The 26,182-nt window shown below is 37.6% G+C and overlaps 1 long non-coding RNA gene and 1 pseudogene across 1 annotated transcript in view; one reads left to right on the top strand and one right to left on the bottom strand.

Annotated features, from left to right (window-relative positions):
• The window catches only part of LOC127494004 (uncharacterized), a 106,591-nt gene that overhangs the window by 6,520 nt on the left and 73,889 nt on the right, over nt 1–26,182 (bottom strand). The window contains exons 2-3 of the long non-coding RNA XR_011387753.1: nt 5,687–5,821; nt 1,166–1,254 (exon numbers count right to left, since the gene is read on the bottom strand). This is a non-coding gene — a long non-coding RNA (uncharacterized lncRNA). The remainder of the gene's footprint in view (nt 1–1,165; nt 1,255–5,686; nt 5,822–26,182) is intronic.
• Nucleotides 9,950–25,140, top strand: LOC127494006 (heterogeneous nuclear ribonucleoprotein A1-like; annotated as a pseudogene).

Below are 26,182 nucleotides of genomic sequence, written 5' to 3'. Positions count from 1 at the left end.
AACTGTCAAAACAGTGAAACAGAAATGGAATTGTTTGTTCTTGTTAACTTTTGGCTTATAGGGAAGGGAGCTCTTTTTATAGAATAGTTCATCAAGATACCTTCTCTCTCTTCTAATGCCTACTGTACAGTTTGAGTTGAGCCAATGAATGTAGCTAATAGAAAGCCAAAATAAGTGATTTCTTGGCAGCAAATGGCTCCTGGATGAATCACCATAGGAAAAATGGCAGTGGAGTTTGACAGTGGGATGAGGAAGAAAGTAGAACCAGTTCTAACAAGTTTTCTCTTGCTGTAGGTGGCTTATTTCATTTATCAACACATCACACAAGACATTTTTAGTCAGAGTTCCATTTCCTCCCATTTGTGCGGCTCCTACCACGCTTGCCACCTTATCAAACCCATGTTTGGCAACCCACAGCGTTACTCCCGCAGCAGCATCTAAACCAGAGTCGTGATGTGCTTGTGAGTGGACAAGATTGTGCAGACCAGAATCAATATAAAAGGGGCATTTGCTCCCAAATGGCCTGAGAGAAAGCAGGTCTGAATCTGTGTGCCAGGCAGGGAAGGCTGGGTCTCTGTAGAGGTTAGGAATAGAGCCCTCAATTGTCAGAGTTCACCTAACTATGCAGAGCAGTAGAAAGTAGCTGGGCCCTCCACCTTAAGCAAGAACACTCAATAACTACTTCTGCCTTACAGGATATAATTCACTACTGAAAATCCATAGCCAAGATTCTAAACTCTTATTAAGTGGCAAAGGGACACATAGCAGTTCTTTTGGTCTATTGTCCTTCAAAACTGTGGCAAGCTTTTTAGAGAATAGAAGAAACTGAACAAGAAAACCACTGAATAAATGAGCTGCCACTAGCTAAGCCTGGTGTGGCAGTTATGCTGACAGTCTTCTGTGTCTTACAAATACCTTCCCATGAGAACACTGAAGGCTTTCATATCAACAGATGAAGCTGCCGCTCCTGAATCAGCAGGATCCATCTAAAACTCACTTCAGGGGCTGGCGCTGTGGCATAGTAGGCTAAGCCTCCGCCTGTGGCGCTGGCATCACATATGGGCACTGGTTTGTGTCCTGGCTGCTCCTCTTTCAATCCAGCTCGCTGCTTGCGGCCTGGAAAATCGACAGAAGATGGCCCAAGTGCTTGGGCCCCTGTACTCACATGGGAGACCTGGAAGGAGCTCTTGGCTTCTGGTTTTGGATCAACCCAATTCTGGCCAGCAGATGGAAGATCTTTCTCACTCTCTATGTCTGTAATCATAAATAAACATATATTTTAAAAAAAATCTATTTCACTGTCATAGGTCAGAAAAGTTTGTTTTTGATCCTGACTTTGTAATTACAGGAACATTATTCAAATTGTTTAGTGGACAGAGACATCTGAGAATATGATGGAAACTGTGGACCATTTTCCCAGGACACAAAATCAAACTTTTGAGTACAACTTCAAACCGTTCATAGGTGGCCTAATTTTCTTTTCCTCTACATTTGTAACCAAGTCAAAAATTTTTATTCTAATGCAATAGAATATTCTATGAGCCCTTCAAAAGACAGGCATGCACCAAGCACTGTATATCAGGCTCCGTGTGAGAAGTTCACCACCTTCTGTACCTTGCAGAAAACTGCTGTGAGCCTCCCACTCCAGGAAAACGCTGGGGCGGTAACAGGAATCACCTACTGTGAAGTTCTGATAGCCACCAGCTTCCTGTGCCAGAGCCAAGGGAGCAGACTTCAGTAGGCTAAGATCATTCATTTGGTGCCAAAAACAGTGCCGGTGTAATTGTTCAGCATTTCCATGTTCGGGAACTCCTCCCCAGTGATTGACTGCCCCACGTCACTGCCATTCTGAATCATGCAAATGAGGATGTCATATCCTCTGACTCAGTAGCCTTTATTTCATTGAAAATTGTTTTAAGAACTGCAAGCAGATAGTTGGTCTTCGCAAATGCATCACTTTTCCTTTTCTCAAACAGCCCCAGCTGTTGGGGAGGAAGATCAGAATGTGTTCACAGGGTATCTTTGGGATCCGAACTTGCAAAGCACATGCATTTGCATGCAGGGAAGGGCTCCTCCTTGATGGAGGCTACGTGCCACAGTGTTTGCCAAATCTGGTGCAGCAGCAAATAGCACATTTCCATGTATGTACATTTCTCCCTATGGTTCCCAAGGAAAGGGCGAGTCAGGATATGCACACACATCATGCAGGCTTAAAATAGCTTATGGAGCTGGGCATCTACTAAGTGAAGTTCCTTGGCTTTGTTTATTGTGAGTACCAGCTTCTAGTCTGCACTTGTGAGGTATCCAACTAGACTAACACTCTGTGTACTCTTGTCATCTGTATGCCCACGGTTATGAAAACAGACATCTGAAATTGCATTTGAGTCCCAAGGAGTATTGCAAGACTTAGTTGTGTAAACTTAAGTGGATTACTGAATCTCTGAACCTCTATTGACACTTACATAAAATGAAATGATACTAGTGCATAGCTCACAGAGTTATGAGGAATAAATTAATTTAATATATGTAAAGCCCCTACATTAATACCTGGCATACGTTTAGTACTTATGGTGATAGTGTGTTATTATTAAATCTGTAATCCAAAATCATTCCTTTAACATTTCTCATCATGTATCTCTCTTGGTTTATAAGACAAGACAATATAAGATGAATTTTGGAATATTCACAGTGGAAAATGCTCTAGAAGTTAAAAATCAGCCAATTTCAAAAAAAATATTCTCTTAGCTGAGTAACCTTTGGGATAAATATTCTCACCATCATGGAAATTTAATGGCACTTAAAGCAGGTGAAACACTTGGCCCACAAAATTTCAATATGCAATTGATGTTAGTTTCCATGAATTACTAAAAATTAGCATGAGTGATTCCTTACAAGGTAAAGAGGCAGCCAACACAATGGGAGAAAATATTTGTAGCATGCAACTAATAAAGGATTAATATTCAGGATCTATAAAGAGCTCAAGAAATTCAACAATAATAAAACAAACAATCCAGTTAAGAAATGGGCAAAGGACATGAACAGCCATGGCTCAAAGAATGAAATACAAATGGCCTATAGACACATGAAAGAATACTTGGGATCACTAGCCATCAAGGAAATGCACAGGGTTAATCTTATGTGTATAAAGTTAATTAAAAAGAGATCTTTGCAAAAAATGGGAATGAAATAGGAGAGGGGGGAGTAAGAAGAGTGGGAGTGTGGGCAGGAGGGAAGTTAGGGTGGGAAGAATCACTATGCTCCAAAATTTGTATGTGTGACATGTATGAAGTTTGTATGCCTTAAATAAAAGTTTTCCAGCTTAAAAATAAATAAAACTAAAAAAATTAAAAAAGAAACAGCTCTAAAATCATACCAACACATAAACACACACACACAAAAAGACCACAGTGGGTTTTCACCTCACCCAGTTAAAATGGCTATCATACAAAATCAAAGTAATAAATGATGGCAAGGAAGTTGGGGAAAAGCTAATTTAAGATGCTGTTGATGGGAATGTAAAATCGTGCAACCACTATGGAAGACATTATTCAGATTCATTAGAAATCTGAAAATAGATATACCTATATATGACCCAGCCATCCCACTCCTGGGAATTTATCCAAAGGAAATGAGATAAGCATATGAAAAAGCTGTCTGGCAAAAAATGACCTAAATGAAAGATCTCTGTGAGTGAGATCCCAGTGGAAAGAACAGGCCATCAAAGAAGGAGGTACTTTTCTCTGAAGGGAGGAGAGTACTTCCACCTTGATTATGGCCTAAATAAGGTTTCAGTTTGTGAATTCAAGCGGTTTCCATAGCCTTGGCAGTTCATAACAAGAGCCTCAGGTCATTACTGACGTCATAAATAAGAGTGTCAATTCTAAAACCAACAACAGGAGTCACTATGCACTTGCTCCCCATGTAGGATCTCTGTCCTTAATGTGTTACTATGAGAATTAACAGTAAAACTAGTATTCAAACAGTACTTTATACTTTGTGTGTCTATGTGGGTGCAAACTGTTGAAATCTTTACTTAGTATATACTGTTTATCTTCTGTATATAAAGATAATTAAAAATGAATCTTAATGAAGAGTGGGATAGGAAAGGGAGTAGGAGATGGTATGGTTTTCAGGTGAGAGGGAAGTTATGGGGGGAAAAACTGCTATAATTCAAAAGTTGTACTTTTGAAATTTATATTTATTCAAGTTTTCTAAAAAAAAATAAAAATCCTTATATCACACAAAAAAAAAAAAACCAGAAAAAGTTGTCTGTATCCCCATGTTTATTGCAGCTCAATTCACAATAGATAAGATATGGAATCATCCCAGATGTCCAACAATTCATGACTGCATAAAGAAATCATGGTATATATACAAATAGAATACTACTCAGTCATAGAAAAGAATGAAATCTTGTCTTTTGCAACAAGATGGAAATCACTTTATTTAGTGAAATAAGCCAGTCTCCAAAAGAAAAATATTATATGTTTGCTCTTATTTGTAGTAGTTAATATAGAACACAAAAAAATGTATAGGAATGAAATGAACATCTTATGATTTGATTGATGTTTTTAGCCCTTGTTTATACTTCTGTGGAACTGTGGTCTTTATGTTTTATTTGTTGAATATTATGGTTAGTGGTATATTAACCCTATGATTATAGAGTAAACTGAAATTATGATTTTGCAAAAATTATGAAAAAAAAAAAAAAACAGAGGGGCCGGTGTTGTGACATAGTTGGTTAATCCTCCACCTGCTGTGCCGGGATCTCGTAGGTCACCAGTTTGCTTCCCTAGTGCTCCTATTCCAATCCAGTTCTCTGCTTAAGGCATGAGAAAGCAGTGGAAGATGGGCCAAGTGCTCGGACCCCTGCACATGTCGGGGAGACCGGGAAGAAGCTCCTGGCTCCCAGCTTCAGATCAGCCCAGCTCCAACTGTATGGCCATTTGGGGAGTAAACCCATGGATGGAAGACCTTTCTCTCTGGATCTCCCTCTCTCTGTCTGTAACTCTGCCCCTCAAATAAATAAATAAAATCTTTATTTTAAAAAAAAGAAGAAAAAAGCATGAAAGAAGGAAGGAGGGAGCTTGAGGGAGGGAGAGAGGGAGAGAGGGGAGCACGGCTATCTTCTTAGAATTGTACCAATGAAATACATTAAATCTGTTCTCTTTATGTTAATAAAAATTTTAAAAAGAAACTGGAAATTTATTATAAAGAATTTTTTAAGTCCAGATCTTGAAAATCTATAGAGCTAAGGAAGGAATGCTAAGGCATTAAGAATGTATTTGCAGGATAGTAGCTACTGCCCTTAGGATTGGAAGAGAAGAATAATGTTGAAATTATTAGAAGTTAGAAACTTGGAGGATGAGGGGTACTAGAGAATGAGCGGTTCTCCAAGGAGGGAGTCTCTATCTAACTGGTACTAATATTGCTATTATTCAGAGGATAGATCCTGAACTAAAGCTTAAAAAAGAAACTGAAGTGAGCATAAAGGTATGCAAAGTACAGATTATAGGCGGTAGGTACCCATTTCTTTAAAATCTATTGATATATCACCACTGTGTATCAAGCATTATTCTATATACTTAATATAAAAATTCATTTATTTAATCTTCATAACTCTTGGAGGCAGATACATTCACCTGTGCCCATGTTACATAATGGCAATCAAAGGCCATGTCATTACCAAGTTGTAGACCCAGGGTTCAATCCCAGGCTTCTGGTTCTATCCAATAGAACTGATGACTCTGTGATGCACAACGTGATACTGGACATATGTGGCAATTAAGGCAACTGAGCCTCTGAATCATGGTGAAAGTACCTGAAAAACAGAATGTTTTTATTTTTATCTACTATTACTGAACTTAAATTACATGGCTACCTGTGGAGCTGACATTGTGGTACAGTTAAGCTGCCACTTGCCACGGTGTCATTCCATATTGGAGCACCAGTTCGAGTTCCACCTGTCCTGCTACTGATGCAGTTCCCTGATAATGTTCCTGGGAAGGCAGCAGATGATGGGCAAAGTGCTTGTTCCCTTGCCTCCCATGTGGAAAACCCAGATATAGTTCTGGTCTCCTGGCTTCAGCCTTGCCCAGCTCCAGTTATTGTGACTATTTGGAGAGTGAACAAGTAGATGGTACATCTCTCTTTCTCTCAGTTTATCCCCCTCTCTCTCTGTCACTCTGCCTTTCAAATAAATCTTTCTAAAAATTGAACAAACATCTACATGTGTTTAGAGTCTACCATACTGGACGGTGCAGCCTAGATCATCAATGTTGCATTGTTTTGCTAAAGGGCTAGTTCTACTACAGAAACTGCTACAGACCTTTCTCCACATTATTCTTCGCACTTGTCTACATTGGTTGTGTTCCGTTACTGGTTTCTTTTGATTAATAAAGTGATCTTTTTAATATACTATCTTCAATAGAATGAGATTCTGTCTCCAAGGAACTCAACCAGCAATGGCTCAACGCTTACCTTTTTACCATTTGCTACAAGAAGTACTTTTTGCTGTGCTTGCTCAAAGCCAGACACTATTCTTAGCTACAGGTCACATGTGAGAACTTGCTACACATGCCCACCCGTGATTCTCTACTTTGCTCTCTTTTACAGAACCAGCAACGTTTTTATGGTTATTGGAATGTAAAATGAGCTTTGATGGACAGAAAGAGACATCATGACACTTTCTATGAAACAGCATCAAACTTTGTTTTCCTTTAAGCCATCAAATTATGCTCTTATTTTTGCTTGTTTCACAAACTGAACCTCTCTGCACATGGCAAGTGGCCAATCCTCTTATCACCAACCTCCACCCTCCCACCACACCCATGTTACTTGCCAGGTCTGACCTGTCCAAGTTCAAAAACAAAAACAAAAAACAAAACAATCAAAAACAGGACTACACATTTTTTTTTCTCCCAAGTTAAGCCTCTATTGAAATCTGGAAAATGATTTTATTTGATCCATAGTGTAAGCACTTTGCTGCCCATTCCCACTATACCTTCTTCATTTCTGAGTTGTGATGATCTGTCTGGACAAACACAACCCTACTTGTAATCAAGGGAAAGGGTATGACTGTCAATTATACCCAAACCCCTATTACGATATTACTTATACTCATTTTTTAAAACTGTATCACCAAAATTACAAGTGGAAAATTTTTCTGAAAAACCACATGGTAGAAGCCACACAGATAAATTGGAAACCCCAAACAACTATAAAAATATGATGGCATGATTTTTTAATAATTTCTTAAAATCAAGCCAGTGCCACCTGCAGAGAATGGAGATTGCGTTGCTATGCTGGGAGTATGTTAGAGTGCTCACGTACAAATCTCCTGCTAAGTCATTTCCTCTCTTTATTTTCACTTTGGATTTCCAAGCAAAATATTCATATCTCTTTCTGTATATAGACTGACTCAGTCTTGTCATAATTTTGTGGGCAAAGTGAGTACATGTGTTATATGTTTATTCTATTATTTCTTTCCATATTAGGATATTGATTTGGGGCAATTTTAATTTCTCCTGTTTTCTTTGGATTCTCTTCTCTCCAACCTTCATTCCTATTGATATGTGCATAGATTATCACATGTCTGATTTTTATCACACAGAGATTCACCGGGTTTAACAGATTTGATGTGCATTTTTTTTTCCTTAATAGAAGCAACTTCACTCATATACAGGAAAGTTTAAAATATTCAGTTGGGGCCAGCACTTTGGTATGGTAGGCTAAGCCTCAGCCAATGGTACTGGCATCCCATATGGGCAACAGTTCGTGTCCCAGCTACTCCTATTCCAATCCCCCTCCCTGCTGATGGCCTCGGAAAGCAGTGGAAGACGGATCAAGTGCTTGGGCCCCTTTACCTATGTGGGAGACCCAGAGGAGGCTCCTGGATCCTGGCTTCAGATAGGCCTAGTTCCAGCCTTTGCTGCCATTTGGGGAATGAACCCACATGGAAGTAGATAGAAGATCTCTCTCTCTCTCTCTCTCTCTCTCTCTGTGTGTGTGTGTGTGTGTGTCTGTCTCTGTCTCTCCCTCTCTGTCTGTAACTCTACCTCTCCAATAAATAAATAATCATTTTTAAAAAACACATATCATTAAAATTTTAGTAGTATATAATTCTTAAGTTTTTTGAGAAATATATAAAACAAAGTTTTATAAAACACAATATTGGCAATACAAACAGGCATTTCCTTTTTTTTTAAATTTCTTCTTAATTTTAGCTCCCACACATAAGGGAGATCATGCAGTATTTGTCTTTCAGTATCCAGCTTATTTCATTCAACTTGATGCCCTCTGGTTGCAATCACTTTGATGTGAATGAAAGAATTTCATTTTTAATGGCTAATTTTAAAATTTAGTGTATACGTGTGAAAGTGAACATATTTCATATGATTATTGTTTATAACCCTTGCCTATACTCTTGCTGAACTAGCTCATTATACTTTTATTCATATGATTCTTTATTTAGTGGAGAATTAAGCCTTTGACTAACATAAATTAAAAACATGTTATTTCAGAAGTAACAAGTAAAATACTAAGTTGAAAAAGAAAGAAAACACTTTTGAACAAAAGAAAAAGAATAAGAAGTCAATTGCCTTAGTACTAAACAACTTTTTTTTTTCAAAATGAAGCTTATTGTGCTGCTTCAAGAGACCTGAAAATGACATGATCACAAAGATGACGTTTTTCATCTGACTGCCACAGATGTCCTCTCATCCACACAGATCGCTTGCTCCTTGTTCTGAAGTAAGCAAGACTTTGAGTCATTCAGAGTTCATGTATTTATAAAACTGAGGAGTCCCTCTGCTGAGTGGGTTTGTACGGATAGGCAAGAGTGTACTTCAAAACTGGTGGTAGAATTTGTCCAAGGAGTCAAGTTAAGTAAATTCGACAATCACAAGTTCAGAATTGTGAAAAGGAAAGACATCAGTTTTATCACTGCCTTTAATATTGAAGTATTTTAATATAAACATGACAGTTTATAATTATTGTATGAAAAAAATTCTGTGTTCCTACTTTTAATTTGATTTATATCAATAAAGCTTATATTAATTAGGAATTATTTCCTTAAACAAGGGAAAAATAGAATTCATAGACAGAAATGAATAGAATGGCTATTATTGATCTTTAGAAAGTGAAGAGCAACTGCAAACTTATCCATTTTATGCCACATTTTATTCATTTTTTCATTCCTGAAACATATATAGGGCATTTATTAAGCAGGAAGAAATATAAGATTAAGATGCAAACCTGTCTCAGAAAGATTGATCTACTTAGCAAGGGAGCACAAATAATTGAAAAGAAAGTCTTTAAATGCAGTGATCAGGAAAAGAGAAAAGTATCATGAGAACACAGGAGAGACATCTAACACATCAGGCACCCTGGAGGAGGTGGGGTCTAATCTGTGACCAGGTAGTTATGTGGAAAGGAGTTGGAGGAAGAACAGCGGGAAGGGAAGGAAGCATACAGCGCACAGGGAGAATTATGATTGTTTCCATACTGCCAAGCAAAAAACCATAACACAGACTTTGAAGAGAAATAACAATCGAGAAGTCAAGTAGAACCAGATCTTAGGAGCCTTGTTTACAGCAGTTGATGGAAAGAATTTTAGAATTCTAAGCAAAATAAGCTGTCCAATTTGGTTTTCTTTATCTCAGAGGTATATCAATTAGTAATTAGTTTGTTCTGCTTACCAAAAAAAAAAAAAAATCCAAAACCTAGAAGTTTGAAAGAGTGATGATTCAATTTGTAAAAATGAGAATGATTCTTCTGGTCAGGTCAGCTCAATTGATTCTACCTGATTTCTTAAGGATCTGAAGGCAGCTGAGGAGTTGGATAGCAGCAGGAGTGCTAGCTCCCAGACCCCTTGAGTTCTGAACTCACAATGTAGAATATTCCATCATCACCATATTCCATTAGTCAGAGCTAGTCACAAGGCCAGCTTAGATTCAAGGGAAGTGCAGTGCAGAGAAATGGGCTCATTCTTAATGGGAGAAACTACAAGATTTTATTACAGAGAAATAAAACCAAAGGTAAGAAAATCAGTTAAGAAATATTATGGTAGCCTAAACAAGAGTTAACAAGTCTGACCTGAAAGAGTGACACAAATGGGGAAGAAACCAATTTAAGAAACGGTCAGGGCCAGCATTGTCATACAGAAAAGTAAAGCCGCTGCCTACAATGCCAACATCGTAGATGGGTGCTGTTTCTTCTCCTGACTACTCCACTACAGCTCCCTGCTCATGACCTGGGAAAAGCAGCAGAAGATGGTTCAAGTGCTTAGGCTCCTGTGTTCATGTGAGAGACCAGGATGAAGCTCCTGGCCCCTGGCTTCATCCTGGCTCAGCTCTGGCTGTTGCAGCCAACTAGGAAATGAATCAGCAGATAGGCAGGCACTCCCCTCACCCTCTGTAACTCTGACTTTCAAATAAATAAAGAAATTTTTAAAAAAGAAAAAAAAAAGAAGCAATGAAGAGCAAAATGGCAGCATTTCATGACAGATTGGCTCATGACAGGTAAAGAGGAGTTTGCCTTTCATTACTACAGGGGAATACCTGAGACAACTTATGAAGGGAAGACGTTTATTTTGGCTCACAGTTCTGGATTTGAAAATTTAGTGACCCCATTGGTTTGGCAGCAACTGGCAGTGGCAGAGCCAGTGCATGGGAAGGGTCATGTAGCAAATCAAGAAACGGAGAACCCGTGGCTGTATTGTATAACCAACCATCTTGTGAGAATTGTCTTCTCAGGAACTGCCCCAAAAGATCTGCGACTTCCCACTATGTCCACCTCCTAACTATCATACTTGGATAAAGTTTCTACCCCCTTAGTAGCATCATCCATGGCTTTGGGGTTTAAAGCCCAGAATGAGTTCAAGAATCGTATCTTGTTCAAACCATGGCATCTAGTTAGGCCAAAAACAAGGCATAAATCAAATATTTGAGGGCTCAAAGTAATTGTTGCTCCAATTATCTTAACAACAGACTTCCAAAAAGGCAGGCCTTACACAAGAACCAAGGCATGCATCAGGAAAGTAAAGAATGCAGATCAATTCAATACAGCACATTTTAATTCAACACTACCAGTCTTAGTGTTGGGCAATGGCATTACCTTCCATGAATTGATACTACTTCAGTTCAAGAGACAAGGCATACTTGAAAACAGACAATAATAGGAAATAGTAATTGATCAAATTACAAAATAAAGAATAAAGATGGAAAATAACATACTATGGAGAAGTAAAGTCTGAAAAAGTCAAGGAAGTCTTCATGGAAGAGGTGAAACCTAAGGTGAAATTTTTATAACTAAAATGTCTTATAAGTAACAGTGAATTATATCAAACCAAATATCATTTATATGACTGGTAGACATGATTTTAATGTCTTGTTTCCAACCTCTATTGTTATAAGAATTGAGAAAACAGTTGTTGCAATCATGTTCTGTATTTGGTGGTTCAGACAACGAACCCTGATTAAGAAAAGCTGTTTTGTGTATTATTTATTGGACTCAGAATTCCAGTTGTTAAAATCTGTCAAAACTTGTCCCAGCTGTGAGAGCCAACTTCAAAGTTATGCTAGGGACAAAGCCAGACTGAATCAAGAGAAAGTATTAGTAAACCAGCAGGTTTCTGAGATGAACTATGGTAGAGAAGAGAAAATAAGGCTAAGTTTTGTCCTGGATGCAAGGACCTATCAGCAGGCATAGGTCTAGGGAAACTGCATTGAAATTTAGAAGAGGAACACATTCTAGAAGAAATCCATAGTCTGTGGCACATAATAAATATTTAAATAAATGAAAAGATAGACAAACATAAATAATGGAGTGTGTGCAGATGGGGAGGAGATACTAAATTATTTGTAAATTCCACAACTCAGAGCAGGAACTAGAAAATTCAGAGCAGAAGAAACAAACATGAAGCATTTCTAATGATTTTCTGTACTAACCAGTGGCCTGGAAAGAGATGGACACACAATGGAGATCCAAGATTGTGACTCAAGACATGGCTCAGAAGGAGAGGCGACCATTTAAGTGTCCTTCAAGAGTGTTGGCATCCTCGTGTGAGGGCAGAGAATAAAAATGCTTATTTCTAAATTTTTCAGATAGCCAACAAGAAAATTGTTTACATGATTCACTGAGTTTCAGGATGTGTGAATCAATGTGTAGATCCTGGGAGTAATTGCAGTGGGGTTAAAGTGGGGTCAAGAGTTAACCACAAGCCAATGGAAACATTTCCATTCTAAATAGAATTCGTGTTGGAAATCCCTAGTTTTGCAGAAATCTAGCTACCTGAAAAATATTATCTCACTACCAGCTCCACTACCACCAGATAATCCTGGGAGTCTCTATTTGAGATCTAAAACAAATCATATCAGCTAGGACATGGCATCCATCAGTCATTTCTTTTTCTCTTGCAGCAATTCTCTCCTGGTTTAAATAATATGCTTTATACTAGCAGCCCTCCCCATACTTTGTCCTGGGTCCATTTCTAATTACTGCTTCTGCCTGACACTGCTGTCATCTGTTGGAGACTGTGCCTGCTCTCAACAGCACGCACAGTGCCACGTGTGTATGATATTCTAAACAAAGCCAGGAAGAATAGATCTCCATTTCTTTGATACTCTCAGGGTGTTGATAATAGAATATTACAAATATTAGACATTTTAATTTATATTTTTATAAATTAAATATTAGACAAATATGTGAATATTTTAATATCAGACTAAATATTAGACATTAGACATTTTAATTTAAAAATTACTTGTAATAGAATGTACTATAAAAAAACTAAATAGATTCTCATTTTATTTTTTCCTTTTTTGTTTTGCTTTTGCATTTTGCATTGTTTTGTTTTTACTGGTATAGATTTACAAAGGAATTTTAAAAAAAAAGACTCCTTTTCCTTCCCACACTGTTATGCCAGATAGAAGATGCCTGCACCGTGATTTTTTAAAAGTTGATCTTCTCATGCCACAACTGCAGGAGAGGGCACAGTTTTTGTACTCAGTAGAATAAGGCAGGATGAGCAAGGGAAGGTGATGTTTTGGTGTGAAAGCAACCATCTCAGGTTCTCCACGGAATGGGAATTGTGACCCCTGCCTCTGTACTAAAGGACAGCAGGGACTTTGAGAATGGGCTGTCTAAGGCTTGCAGCTTGACCACTTATATGTCTTCTTATCCAGAACACTTAACTGCCCACCTCTGATGAAACAGCAGCCCTACACAATGAGCATCTCAGGAAAGACAGTCACGTAATTTACACCAGAGAATCTTTACCCCAGTCGCCATATCGGGAAAGCTCCTTGGATCTTGTAAAGCTACTAGGGCAAGGGAGATAACCTCTAAAACATAACCAAGTTTGAACACCCTACGAACTCCAACTAAACAACTAAACAACTCATAGGATCTTAATTCTTTCACCGAAAGTTAAAGCCTATGAATATTTAAGTGAATCAATTTCTCATTTTAATAATTATTTCATAGTGATTCACTAATTTCTTCTGATGGTTATGATGACCAGGCAATGTAAAATATGAGAAATCTAATTTTTGGGTCCTCAGGCACAAATACTGCTTCACTCCATATTTTCACTAATGCAATGAGAGATTGGCATTGGATTACAAAGCCTCTCCTGGTTGAGGTCAGTGCCCTGGGCCATGGATACTTGGCTTCAGGAAGGAAAACCACAAATCTGAAGGCTCCTTGGTGAGTTACAGGAATGAAATTGCCTGTGCCTGCCCTCAGGATGGGGGCGTCTTACCAAGGACACTGTTGAGTCATCTCATCTCCTGCTCCTCTTCTTCCCATTCTGGAAACCCGCAGAGTGTGGGTTTGGGCCAAGCAACTTATCTACCTGTTTTTTGGAAGAGCCTGGGATACAAAGAGTAAACTTTTCTGCTAGATCTCTGTTACACTACTGTGCTCTGCCATTTTACTGCTCTCAGAAGTTCCCTCTTATCCATGGGGACACACTTCAAAACCACCAGAGGATACTTGAAAATGAGGATCATATCAAACCTTCCACATACTGTTTTTTCTATTTATCAATTAGGCAATAAGAGAATAAAAGCAAGAATAATAGTAAACAGAACAAGTATCATAATATACTATAATGAAAGTTGTGTAAATTCTCCCTATATCTATTTATCTATTTCTCATTACAAGGCAGGTAACTAAGGCAGTACAAAAATGCTGGACAAAGGGATAATTCATGTCCCAAGATGGAAGAGCAGATCACACTATATTTTGTGATGCTACTCTAACCTCAATTTAAAAGTTATGGTTTATTTCTAGAACCTTCCATTAATATTTTCAGACCATGGTAAACTGATAACTAAAAATACAGACAAAGTGACAACAAATAAGAAGAAACAATTGCACATGCACCCCAAACCTACACCAAGAAGCTAGTTTAGGGATGGCTTCAGATAAGACTTTTCTTAGCATTCAATGATTTCGATCCAACTCAGTCAGCCTACAATTTCTAATGAATGCCTTCACTTCTAAATATGTTTTAATTCATTCATCTCATTGTCAATTTTTGCCCAAGATCATGATCAGTAATGACATGCCTAATATAGGGTAAGAATAACAAAAATTTCAGGGACAGTTTAAAATGTTTAAAGATTGAGAAACACAGAAAAGAGTCCAAAGAAGTCAGAATTTTTCACGGTGTGATCCCTTGAGTTTGTGTATAAAATCATCCAGGCAATTTTTTTTCCCAAAAGAAATTCCTGGGCCCCACTGCTGTAATCTGAATGTTTGTTTCCTCTCAAAACTCGCATGTTGAAACATAATCACCAATTGTTGCTATTAGGAAGTCTGGCCTTTTGAAGGGGATTAGATCAGGAGGGAAAACCCCTGGGATCGGGATTAGTGTCCTCATACAAGTGACCTAAGGGAGTTTGTGTGTCCCTTCCACCATGTGAAGTCACAGAAAGAAGATCTCAGCTCTGCACCAGGAAACGGGTTTTCTCCATACATCACATATGCCAGGGCCTTCAGCTTGGACTTCCCACCTCCTGGACTATAAGAAATAAATTTCTGTTGTTTTTGTCTGCCCAGTCGAAGATGTATTACAGAAGCCTAGAGGGACTGTGATGTTGGATATGTTTAATCTCCAAAGGATAAAGCTGAGATTCAGCATGTCTGATTCCAACAGATTAAAGTTGACAATCACTGAAGTAAAGGATGATTAAGAATCAAAATATGGCTCTGAAGAACATTTTGATAAAATATCTCTATCTCAAGAAATAACATTCAGCATGCATAATGGTTTGCTGTATGTATGTCATCATTATAATATGGGTACCATAAGGATGACCATGAAGAACACTGTCAGTCTTCCTCATTGTGGGGAAATCTGGAGGTATCCAAAAACAAGAAGCTTTGTAAGCCTCTCCTGAGGGACATTGTGCCCTATCCCCATTACACAGAATATTGTAAACAGGGAGAAGAGGATATGAGGAAGCAGCTGCCTCTTTCTTGTTGTCTCCGGTGGATGGGGGTTAAGAGGGTGTGGTACTTCTCTCTTCCTCCAAAGACTTGACCCAAGAGACTCGTAAGTTTTGGAAGTATTCTGGTTTTCTATTAACTACTACAGAACTGAGTGGCACAACATAGCAATGTTATTGTCGTGGTCCTTGTACTGTTGACTGGGTTCAGGTGAATGGTTTTATTTGGTATTTCTCAAATAGAATCAGTCAGGTAGCAGCTGGATGTAGAGATCTCTGAAAGTTCGTGGATTAGGTGTGCAAAATGATTCACTCACATGGCTAAGAATTGATGCTGAGTAGCATATTGGAATCCAGCTAGGGCTGTCAAACACTGAACTTACATGTAGCCTTTCCATGTAGCTTGGGTGTCTCACAGCATTGCTTTGGGCATGATAAGCCTAAGGGCTGCTACAAGGGCAAATATTCAAGACAAGAGCTACAAGATTTCTCATAAATTTTCTCAAAGTACCAGAACATCCCTTCTAATTCACTCTGGTGGTTGAGCAACTCATATAGGCCAGAAACATAAGGAGCAATATAGTCTACTTCTTGAAGGAGTAGAATGGAGAATTCACACTGAAGGAGAACATCAGCAGTAAGAGATATTGAAATAATCATCTTTTAAAAAATATAACCTTCCATGACATGTGGCCACCAAGGGGAGTTGGCAGAGAGTATAAAACATATTCAGGATTCAGAATACAGGCTAACCCAGGTTTTAAAGGTATTAGAGAAAGCAGCATTAGTAGAGTTCTGAAGGGGAAAGCCACAAATTCTACCCAACCTCTACCTGCTGTGGTTCACTTTGTTTTAGTGTTATAGCAAAGGAAACAAAAGCTGGAAGTATCCATTGCCTGTAAGAATTCCCCATGAGTGAAGGATGAAGGTTTTGGAAGTCCACCCTGCTCAGTTCTCAGTTGGAGTGAATAGAAACCACATACCCTATGATTCTTGAATATCACTGAACACAGGATTTACTCTACATGAGACTGAGGGCTTAATAGCCAGAGTAAAATGTAAATCATCAGGGCCAAATGTTTCAGCAGGAGCTGAAGTAGTCTAATGGTGTTTTATAATTTCACCTCTTCACTGTCTCTCCTACCCACTCTACTCCCGGTCTAAAATGCAAGAACAAGAAATTAGGAACTTGAAAAATTAAAACACCTTAAAAATAATCCATTCCATTGTTAAACATTGCTATCATGCTGGTTGCCCAAACAAACCTCCTGTGTGTAAATAGTTTTTTTGAAATAAAACTTTGACTCACTTTCTAATGAAAGTCCTGAAAGTTACTAGCTATGCCATAAGCTGATTTCTGGAAAAAATATGTGAAATTTAGAGTGTTTGATTCCTGTGGAAGTACCTGTTTCATCCCAGGAAAAGAGTTGTGTTATTTTAAAATCTCTATCCCTGCTATTAGTCTGTAAGATCCTTGTGGGCTCAAGTCTGCCTTGTCCACTGCTGATCGCATCTCTACCATCTAATATGGTGCCTCTTTGGGAAGAAAGTTAATAAGCATTGAATGATTGAGTTAGGTTAATGAGCCAAAGAAGCAAAGAACTCTAAATATGGAAGAGAATTTTGAGATCAGTTACTGCAACCTTGATCTTGTGAATTGTGAGTCTGAGGTCCACAGAGGTTAAAGAATTGCCTCACCATGATTATGTACAGAAAGTGGCAGCCTAGAGAATAAAACTTGAGTCTCTTGTGTCTCAATTCAGAGAGTTCTGTAAAATACTACAGGAACTTTTCCTCACAGTGATACACCAGGAGAGCCAGACAACAATTAGCTGGATTAAATCTGGCTCTGTGTTCAAGATAATATCAACAATTTTCTTTGCTTTTCTCCTCTCTCTTTAAAATCATGACTTAACTAAATTAAAAAAAGAGAAGTTTGAAATGAGAACATCATTTTCATAAAAACTGAACACATCTAGAAGGAGGGACTAAAGACACAAAGGGCATTCTTATCTGAGATTCAAAAGCAGTCACGTGATATACCAAAGAGCCAAAATACATCGCTTCAGTGAACAAGATTTTCATTCATAGATTCATTCAACAATATTATTGAGCATATACTGTAATATGTAGTATTTTGGAATTAGAGGGCAATTACAAGACAAAATGCTTTCTAAAAATAAGCTCTATTCTTATTGAGGAAGCAGAAATAAACCAATACATAAATAAAATTTTCCCATCTATTTTTATTAACATAAAGAGAACAGGCAGAGTGGACAGTGAGAGAGAGAGAGAGAGAGAGAAAGGTTTTCCTTTTGCCGTTGGTTCACCCTCCAATGGCCGCCGCAGCCAGCGCGCTGCGGCCGGCGCAACGCACTGATCCGAAGCCAGGAGCCAAGTGCTTCTCCTGGTCTCCCATGAGGGTGCAGGGCCCAAGCACTTGGGCCATCCTCAACTGCACTCCCGGGCCATAGCAGAGAGCTGGCCTGGAAGAGGGGCAACCGGGACAGCATCTGGTGCCCCAACCGGGACAAGAACCTGGTGTGCCGGCGCCACAAGGCGGAGGATTAGCCTATTGAGCCATGGCGCCAGCCCTTTTTTATTAATTTTTGCAAAGACAATTGTAATCCACTCTATAATCATAGGCTTAATTCACCATGAAGCATAATATTTAAAAAATAAGAAGTTGGAAGACCATAGTTCATCAGGAGTATAAGAGCTAAAAATGACAAACATATCCCGATATGTCCATTTCATTCCTATATATTTTGGTATTCTATATTAATGACCACATATCAGAGAAAACATATATTTATATTTTTGAGACTGGGTTATTTCACTAAGCATAATGGTTTTCAGTTGCATCCATTTCATGGCCAAAGACAGGATTTTCCTCTTTTTCCTAGATGAGTAATATACCACATTTTCCTTATCTAGTCATCAGTAGCTTATCTATTGTGAATTGAACTACAATAAACATGAAGGTACAAGCAACTTTTTCATATGCTGATTTCATTTCCTTTAGGCGAAGTCCCAGGAATGGGATGGCTGGATCATATATTAGATCTATTTTCAGATTTCTGAGGAATCTCCATACTGTCTTCTGTAATGGTTGTACTAATTTACATTGCCACCAACGTTTGTTTTAGAGTATCTTTTTCCCCACAACCTGACCAGCATGTATTATTTTTCTTCACTTTTGGATGATAGCCATTCTAAGTAGGATAAGGTGAGACCCATTGTGGTTTTCATTTGCATTTCCCTGATGGCTGGTATCCTGAGCATTCATTCTTTGAAAAATGGCTATTCATATCCTTTGTCCATTTCTTAATTGCACTGTTTGTTTTTTTGTTATTGAGTTGCTTGAGTTCTTTCTATATCCTGGATATTAATCCTTTATCAGTTGCATACTTTGCAAATATTGTCTCCCATTCTGTCAGTTGCCTCTCCACCTTATTGAGTGCTTCTTTTGCACTGCAGAAGCTTCTTAGTTTGATGTAAACTCATTTGCCTATTTTGGCTTTGATTGCCTATGCTTCTGGGATCTTTTCCAAGAAGTCTTTGCCTGTGTCAATACATTGCAGCGTTTTTCTGATGTTCTCTTCTAGTAATTTGATGATCCATTTTAGTTGATTTTTTTATAAGATGTAAGGTAGAGTTCTAGTTTCACAGTTCTGCATGCATAGATTTAAATTTCCCAGCACCATTTGTTAAAGAGACTGCCTTTTTTTCAGGGATTTACTTTAGGCTGTTTTACAAAGATTAGTTGGTTGTAGACACATGGCTTAATGTCTCGGTTATCTATTCTGTACCATGGTCTACATATCTATTTTTGTGCCAGTACCAGGCTCTGTTGTTTACAACTGCCCTATAATATGTCTTGAAATCTGGTATTGTGATGCCTCTGGCTTTGTTTCTTTTTTAAAATATTTATTTATTTATTTGAAAGAGTTACAGAGAGAAAGTGGGAGAAACACAGAAAGCAAGAGACATGTTCCATCTGCTGGTTCACTTCCCATTTTGGGGACCTTTTGATGATGTAAATTCTTTTAATCCATAAACATGGAAGATTTTTTCCATTTTTGTGTCTTATATTTCTTTCTTGTTTGCAGTCTTTCGCATCCTTGGTTAAATTTGTTCCAAAGTACTTAAATTTTTTGTAGCTACTGTGAATGGTACTAGTCTAATGAGTTCTTTCTCAGCCATGACATTTTTTTTGTATGCAGAGACTATTGATTTTTGTGTGTTGATTTTATAGCCTGTAACTTTACTAAATTCTCTTAATGAGTTCCAACAGTCTTTCACTGGAATCCTTTCATTCCCTGTGTAGAGGATCATGTCATCTGCAAACAGAGATAATTTGATTTCCTCCTTTCTAATTCGTAACCATTTGATTTCTTTTTCTTGCCTAATGGTTCTGGCTAAAACTTCTAGAACTATATTGAATAGCAATGGTGAAAGTAGGCATCCTTTCTGGTTCTGGAAATGCTTTCAGCTTTTCCCCCATTCAATATGGTGCTGGTTATAAATTTTTTGGAATAATTAGTAGTCAGAAGTAAATAACTATGCTAGAATATTACTAAAGAATCTCCTTTGGAGTCTTAGTCTGGAAAGCCTCTCTGAAGTGATGATATCTTATCTAGAATCATGAGAAGGAGTTTGTTCTACTAAGCATTAAGTAAATTACCCAGGCCAAGAGAGCAAAAATGCCATGGCTCAAAGGTGTAAAAATTTGAGGAAAGTGGGAAGGAAAATTAAAGCAGAACACATAGCCTGAGAAGAAGCAAAAAAAATTTATATTCATTAAATAAAAGTTAAAAAAATAATAAAATAAATAAAAATGAAATGATAAAGAAAGTAAAATAATGAAGTGTAAATGACAAGGAAAAAAATAAAATACATGGCATATTTTGAAATAAGTATTTCTTATGTAAGCATGGGAATGTTGCTAAAAATCTATGTTAGAAGGCTGTGAAAGACATCAGAGAGTTCAGACATAATTCTTCAGACAATAGAAGTCAAGATGTGTTAAAATGGATGAATACGGGGAATGGATTGAAACACAAGAGGCAGGGAGTTCAGACAAAAGATCTTAAGGTGCAGAATTATCAAGGGAAAAATGGTCATGGAAAGGAGAAGAAAGAATTAAGAGACATTTCAAAGGTGGATTCATGATGTCTCTAGTGACAAATTGGACATAGGGGTTGAGACAGAAGGAGTCACAAAACTTTACGGTTTCCATATTTTAGAAATGGGGGAGTGGGGAGTACAAGTAGACAACATATGGAGGAGCAATTTTGTGCATTGAGTTCACTTGAGGCCATATTTAGAGGGACAGACATCTGTGTGACAGCCAGGGAGTACTGTCTGGCCAACAATTGGGAACTGAAGTCTGGTTTTCAGAAGGAAGGGGTGAAGTTGCCAATTTGGAAGATGTATGCATAGAAATGTGTGTTGGATCCATGAGATGGTTGAAGCTACTCAGAGAATGAAGGGGGTTTGGGGAAAGAGGAAGTTGAGAAAAGGCTAGAGAAGAGGAATAGAAGAGTACCTTAGGAGGTTATTTCCATTCAGAAGTGAGGAAACAGAGGAGAGTCAGAAAAGCATTCAAAGCTGAATGCAGTGGTAGGAGGCAAATCAGAAATGAATATTATGTCAAAAGTGATTGGATGAGAGAAGAAGCAGGGAATCAAGATTTTCAAGAATGCTGTCAAGAAGAGAGTAGACTTCACTTAGAGTTGCATAATTATTATTTCTATGAAATAAGTAAGCTTAATTCTGAAGGATAAAACTTCAGTGTTCGTCTGAAAATAAGTGTAAATTTTGCTGACCAAAATTCTTTGTTGTACACTCCCATGACATTTTTGCCCACTATCAAATGCAAAACCTTTTACTGCTTAGTAAGTACCTACTGCATGATAATAGTGACTGTCTCCCAATATTTCATGGGAACTATGAATAAAGAATGCAGCTTATGCTGGATTTATTTAATGCTGTAGAGAAGTTAGATAATACTTTACTAAAAATAGAGTTATTTGATGAAGTACAAAGTATCATAGATGCATGTCTTACGTATACAATTGATATGACAGTGTTATTTAGTTACTAACCACTGTCACTTGAATAGATGATCACCTAAAATTTTTCATTGTAGCTTGCAATCTCAACCCAATTGAAATTCATACCTATCACAATAGATTTCATTTTGTCTGTACTGTGTAATTACCAAACTGACATAATATCTTCCATAGAGCACTATCATTAAGATCACATTATGCTTTTTCAAAACACATCATTTTCCTTAGGGTCTCTCTGACATCAGTCACCCCAGAGGCTCTTGGCTAATGTCATTAGAGGGAAATAGAAAATGAGGTCTCCTGTGCATTAGTGTGCCAGCATTTTACTAAAATAAAAAATAGAAATTTAAGTAAAAAAGAATGGATGGGAAGAAAAAACATCAAAATGTGAAAATTGTAAGACAAAATGGTCAAATTTCAACAGTCCACAACATACTATATTACACCTGTCTCCTAATTTTTTTTAGCATTGTGTAGAAAATTAAATTACCACATTTATGTGATCTAAGATCTTTGAATCTGATTTGAGTCATTGTATTTCTGAGGTTGCTTCACTACATTTCTTTACAAGAAGGCAAAGCTTTTCATTGTTTTAAAAGTGATTCACAAGATATGTTCTCTCTTGGCTTACTTCTTTCTACATGTGGACACCGTTAAGGAAACATCATCAACTTCTCTCTTCCCAACACCATAATATCTAAGTTAGAGTCTCCTAAAGAGCCCAAACCATGGCAGAAGCTCTTCATTGGAGGGCTGAGCTTTGACACAATTGATGAGAGTCTGAGGAGCCATTTTGAGCAATGGGAAGTGCTCATGGACTTTGCAGTAATGAAAGACCCGAACTCCAAGTGACCCAAAGGCTTCAGATTTGTCACCTATGCCACCATGGAGGAGGTAGATGCATCTATGAATGCAAGAGTCGGAGAACTCAAGGGGCTTCCATAGCCTTGGAAACTCATAACTGGTGCATGGGGAGATTACTGATGCCATAAACAGGAGTGTCAATTTGTAAAGTCAACAGCAGGAGTCACTGTGCACTTACTCCTCATGTAGGATCTCTGTCCTTAATGTGCTGTACACTGAGGCTTAATGCTATAACGAGTACTCAAACAGTATATTTCACTTTGTGTTTCTATGGGGGTGCAAACGATTGAAATCTTTACTTAATGTACACTAAACTGATCTTCTGTAAAAAAAAAAAAAAAAAAAAAGAAATTATCAATTCCCAACTTGACTCTCACTGGGATTAAACATGACAATAGGTCTGATCTGATTTCATCATCATTTAAAAAAAATCATCTATTATTTTTCACTTTATGTTTCTGTGTGGGAGCAAACTGTTGAAATCCTTACTTAATGTATACTAAGCTGATCTTCTGTATATTAAGATAATCGAAAATAAATCTTGATGTGAATGAAAGGGGAGAGGGAGTGGGAAAGGGGAGGGTTGTGGGTGGGAGGGACGGTATGGGGGGGAAGCCATTGTAACACATGAGTCGTACTTTGGAAATTTATATTCATTAAATAAAAGATAAAAAAAAAAGAATACATAAGGTGGATGGAAGATTTGTGGAGCAAAAAAAAGGGCTGTCTTACGAAAAGATCCTCCAAGACGAGGTGCACATCAAACTGTGAAAAAGATCTTTGTTGGTGACATTGAAGAAGATATGGAAGCCCACCAGAGATTATTTTGAACAGTGTGGGAAAATCGAAGTGATTGAGGTAATGACTGGGTGTGGCAGTGGAAGGAGAGGGGTTTTGCTTTTGTGACCATTAACAACCATGACTCTGTGGATAAGATTGTCATTCAGAAATACCATACTGTGAATGGTACAACTGTGAAGCAAGGAAGGCCCTGTCAAAGCAGGAGATGACCAGTGCTTCACCCACCTCAAGAGGTCGAAGTGGTTCTGGAAACTTTGGTGGTAGTCATGGATATGGTGTTGGTGGCAATGACAACTTCAGTCATGGAGGAAAAGTCAGTAGTTGTGGTGGCTTTGGTGGCCCCTGAGGTGGTGCTGGTTATGATGGCAATGGGAATGGTTACAATGGATTTGGTAATGATGGAAGCAACTTTGGAAGCCGTGGAAGCTACAATGATTTTGACAATTACACAATCAATCTTCAATTTTTGGACCCATGAAGGAAGAAAATTTTGGAGGTAGAAACTCTGGCTCCTATGGTTGAAGAGGACAATATTTTGTCAAAATGTGAAATCAAGATGCTATGGCAGTTCTACCAGCAGCAGTACCTATGATAGGGGCAAAAGGTTTTAATAATTGTCAGGAAACAAAACTTAACAGCAGAGGAGAGCCAGAGGAGTGAAAGGGAAGATACGTGTTACAACAGATTTATGAACTTGGCCAAGTACAGTGGTGGCAGGGTGTAGCTACTACAAAGAAGACACATTTTAGACAATACTCATGGATATGGGAAAAAACTTCAAGGACTGTATTTGTGACTAATTGTATAACAGTTTGTTTTAGTTTTCATCTATGGAAAGTATAAAGCATCCTGACAAGGGGTTGTAATGTTTTTTCTTTCTTTTTTCTTTTTTTGTATGCTGTTTGCTAAATGTTATAGTCTGATCATGATGCTGAATAAATGTGTTTTTAAAACAAATAATTATTCACACCATATTTTAATCTTTTAAGAACTTAAAATGCAAACAATGTTTGCTGACTTTACTAAGAGGTAAAAATAATCAAGTAATTCTCATGAATACTGGCTGTAGTGTTTTCTGCTGTTCACTGCCAAATGCAGCTCAAATGATAGAGTAACTTACCTGAGGTCTTAAGAATAGCATTGTATGTTTATTTTTTCTTTCCTCACAACTTTGGGTAGCATGTTTCTAATATATTTGAGAACACAGAGTCACACTAAAGCCAAATTATGTAATAAGTCTAGCCAAGTTATGACTAAAACGTCCAGAACAGAACATATGAACAACATATGACAGTCCTTTAAGAAATGCTATGCCTTTACAATGTTGACAATATACTTTTAGTCTCACAATCAAGGATATGGGATACTAATAATAAACACCACAAACTCCTCCACTTTACCACATCCCCCTAGTTTCACTGTAATTCAACTCATTACTATTATTTTTCACCTGAATCTTCCTCCAGCTGTCTAACATTTTTTTGTTGCTTTCTCTAAAATGTATGGTTATACTTCTTACAGAAGCTAAAGTAACCTTCTTAAACATAAACTAGTTCATATCATCTTTTAACATTCTCTAATGTTTCTATCCTTCAGGGGCAAAAAAAAATCCTATAGTACTTATTCTACATGTAGGAAGGCCTACATTATCTGTACCTCAGTTCACTTACTAGACAACAACTACATCAAACTTGTGGTTCTAGTATATTCTACCCTTGTTTCCAAAGTAAGGCTCATTGCTCTAGCTATTCACCTCACCTGGGATACTCACCATCACCACCCCAATACCATAAGCTATCCAAGCATAATGTCTTCTTTTAATTCATACCTTGTTTTAAATGAAACACCTTCTTGGGCCTCTCTTGTTCACCCATGCTAAAATAGCACCCCTGTCATCTGTGGAACTATTCTTCATAGTCTTTCCTACCATCTGGTAATTTTCATGTTTGTCTATTGTTTCCATTGTCCAAATAAAAGAATAAATAAATGAAAGCATTACTGCTTCTGTAGATATCTAGAGTTCTGGATAATTTTTTTTAGTTCAATAATATTATAAAGAACTTTGAAATTCCAAATGTCAACTGAACTTGGTCTAATGCATGCATTAATGAAAGAATCCAATATGGAAAAATCATGCAAGCCAAAGTGATCATAAAGGATGTGTCTGACACCATGGCTAGCAAAAAGAAAAATGATTCCAAATTGGTTTGTTCCTTGGGATAATTAGCTTTAAGTTCACAAAGACCTGTGAGATACAAGAGATCCACATTGACCCGCATTCAATCTATGTTTTCCAATAGGAATTATTGTTGACCAGTGGTATTTGAAACTTGTTAACAAAAATGATTTAACAATTATTAAGTAAGCAGACAGCACAGCAACAATGAAGAGGAAAATTTATGAAATTCAGAGAGATCGTGTGAATTTAAGTCACAGAGTATCACAGTGGTCTCACTCTTCTTGTAAGCCATCAGGACAGTTCCTCAAGATGAGAGAACATTAAGGAAGTATCACAGTCCATGTCCTTTAAAGCCACATGTTTAGTAATTTTTGAAATAGCAAATGTCTTATTCAAGTACTCTCTGACAGTACACACTATGAAAAGTGGTTTTGTCCACTAATTGCTTTCATGGTTTTCTCTAGCATTTTCTTTTTCTGCTTAGTCACTCATTTTGGAAAAAAAAAAAAAAGACTAAAGGTCAGCCTTAGACATATGAGGATCTTTTTAAGTAGTGAATTTGTACAAAAATTACAGATCCATTAGGCTATTATATGCCAGTTCCCCAACAGAGAAAGCTTAAAATTTTATTTCTGAGCAGATGCTCTCTGAGATGGAAATTGCCAGAGCCAAGTTCCTTTTATGAAGAAGAAACATAATACACACATTTTAACATATCCATTTTTTTAGCTTTCCATTTAGTGCTATCCACACAAAATCCTGGCTAGAAGTATAGAATTATTGCAACATGTAAATAAAATCTGCTT

Source organism: Oryctolagus cuniculus, chromosome 4 (genome assembly GCF_964237555.1).
Source record: "Oryctolagus cuniculus chromosome 4, mOryCun1.1, whole genome shotgun sequence".
Taxonomy (NCBI): domain Eukaryota; kingdom Metazoa; phylum Chordata; class Mammalia; order Lagomorpha; family Leporidae; genus Oryctolagus; species Oryctolagus cuniculus.
This window is presented reverse-complemented; position numbering and strand designations above follow the sequence as displayed.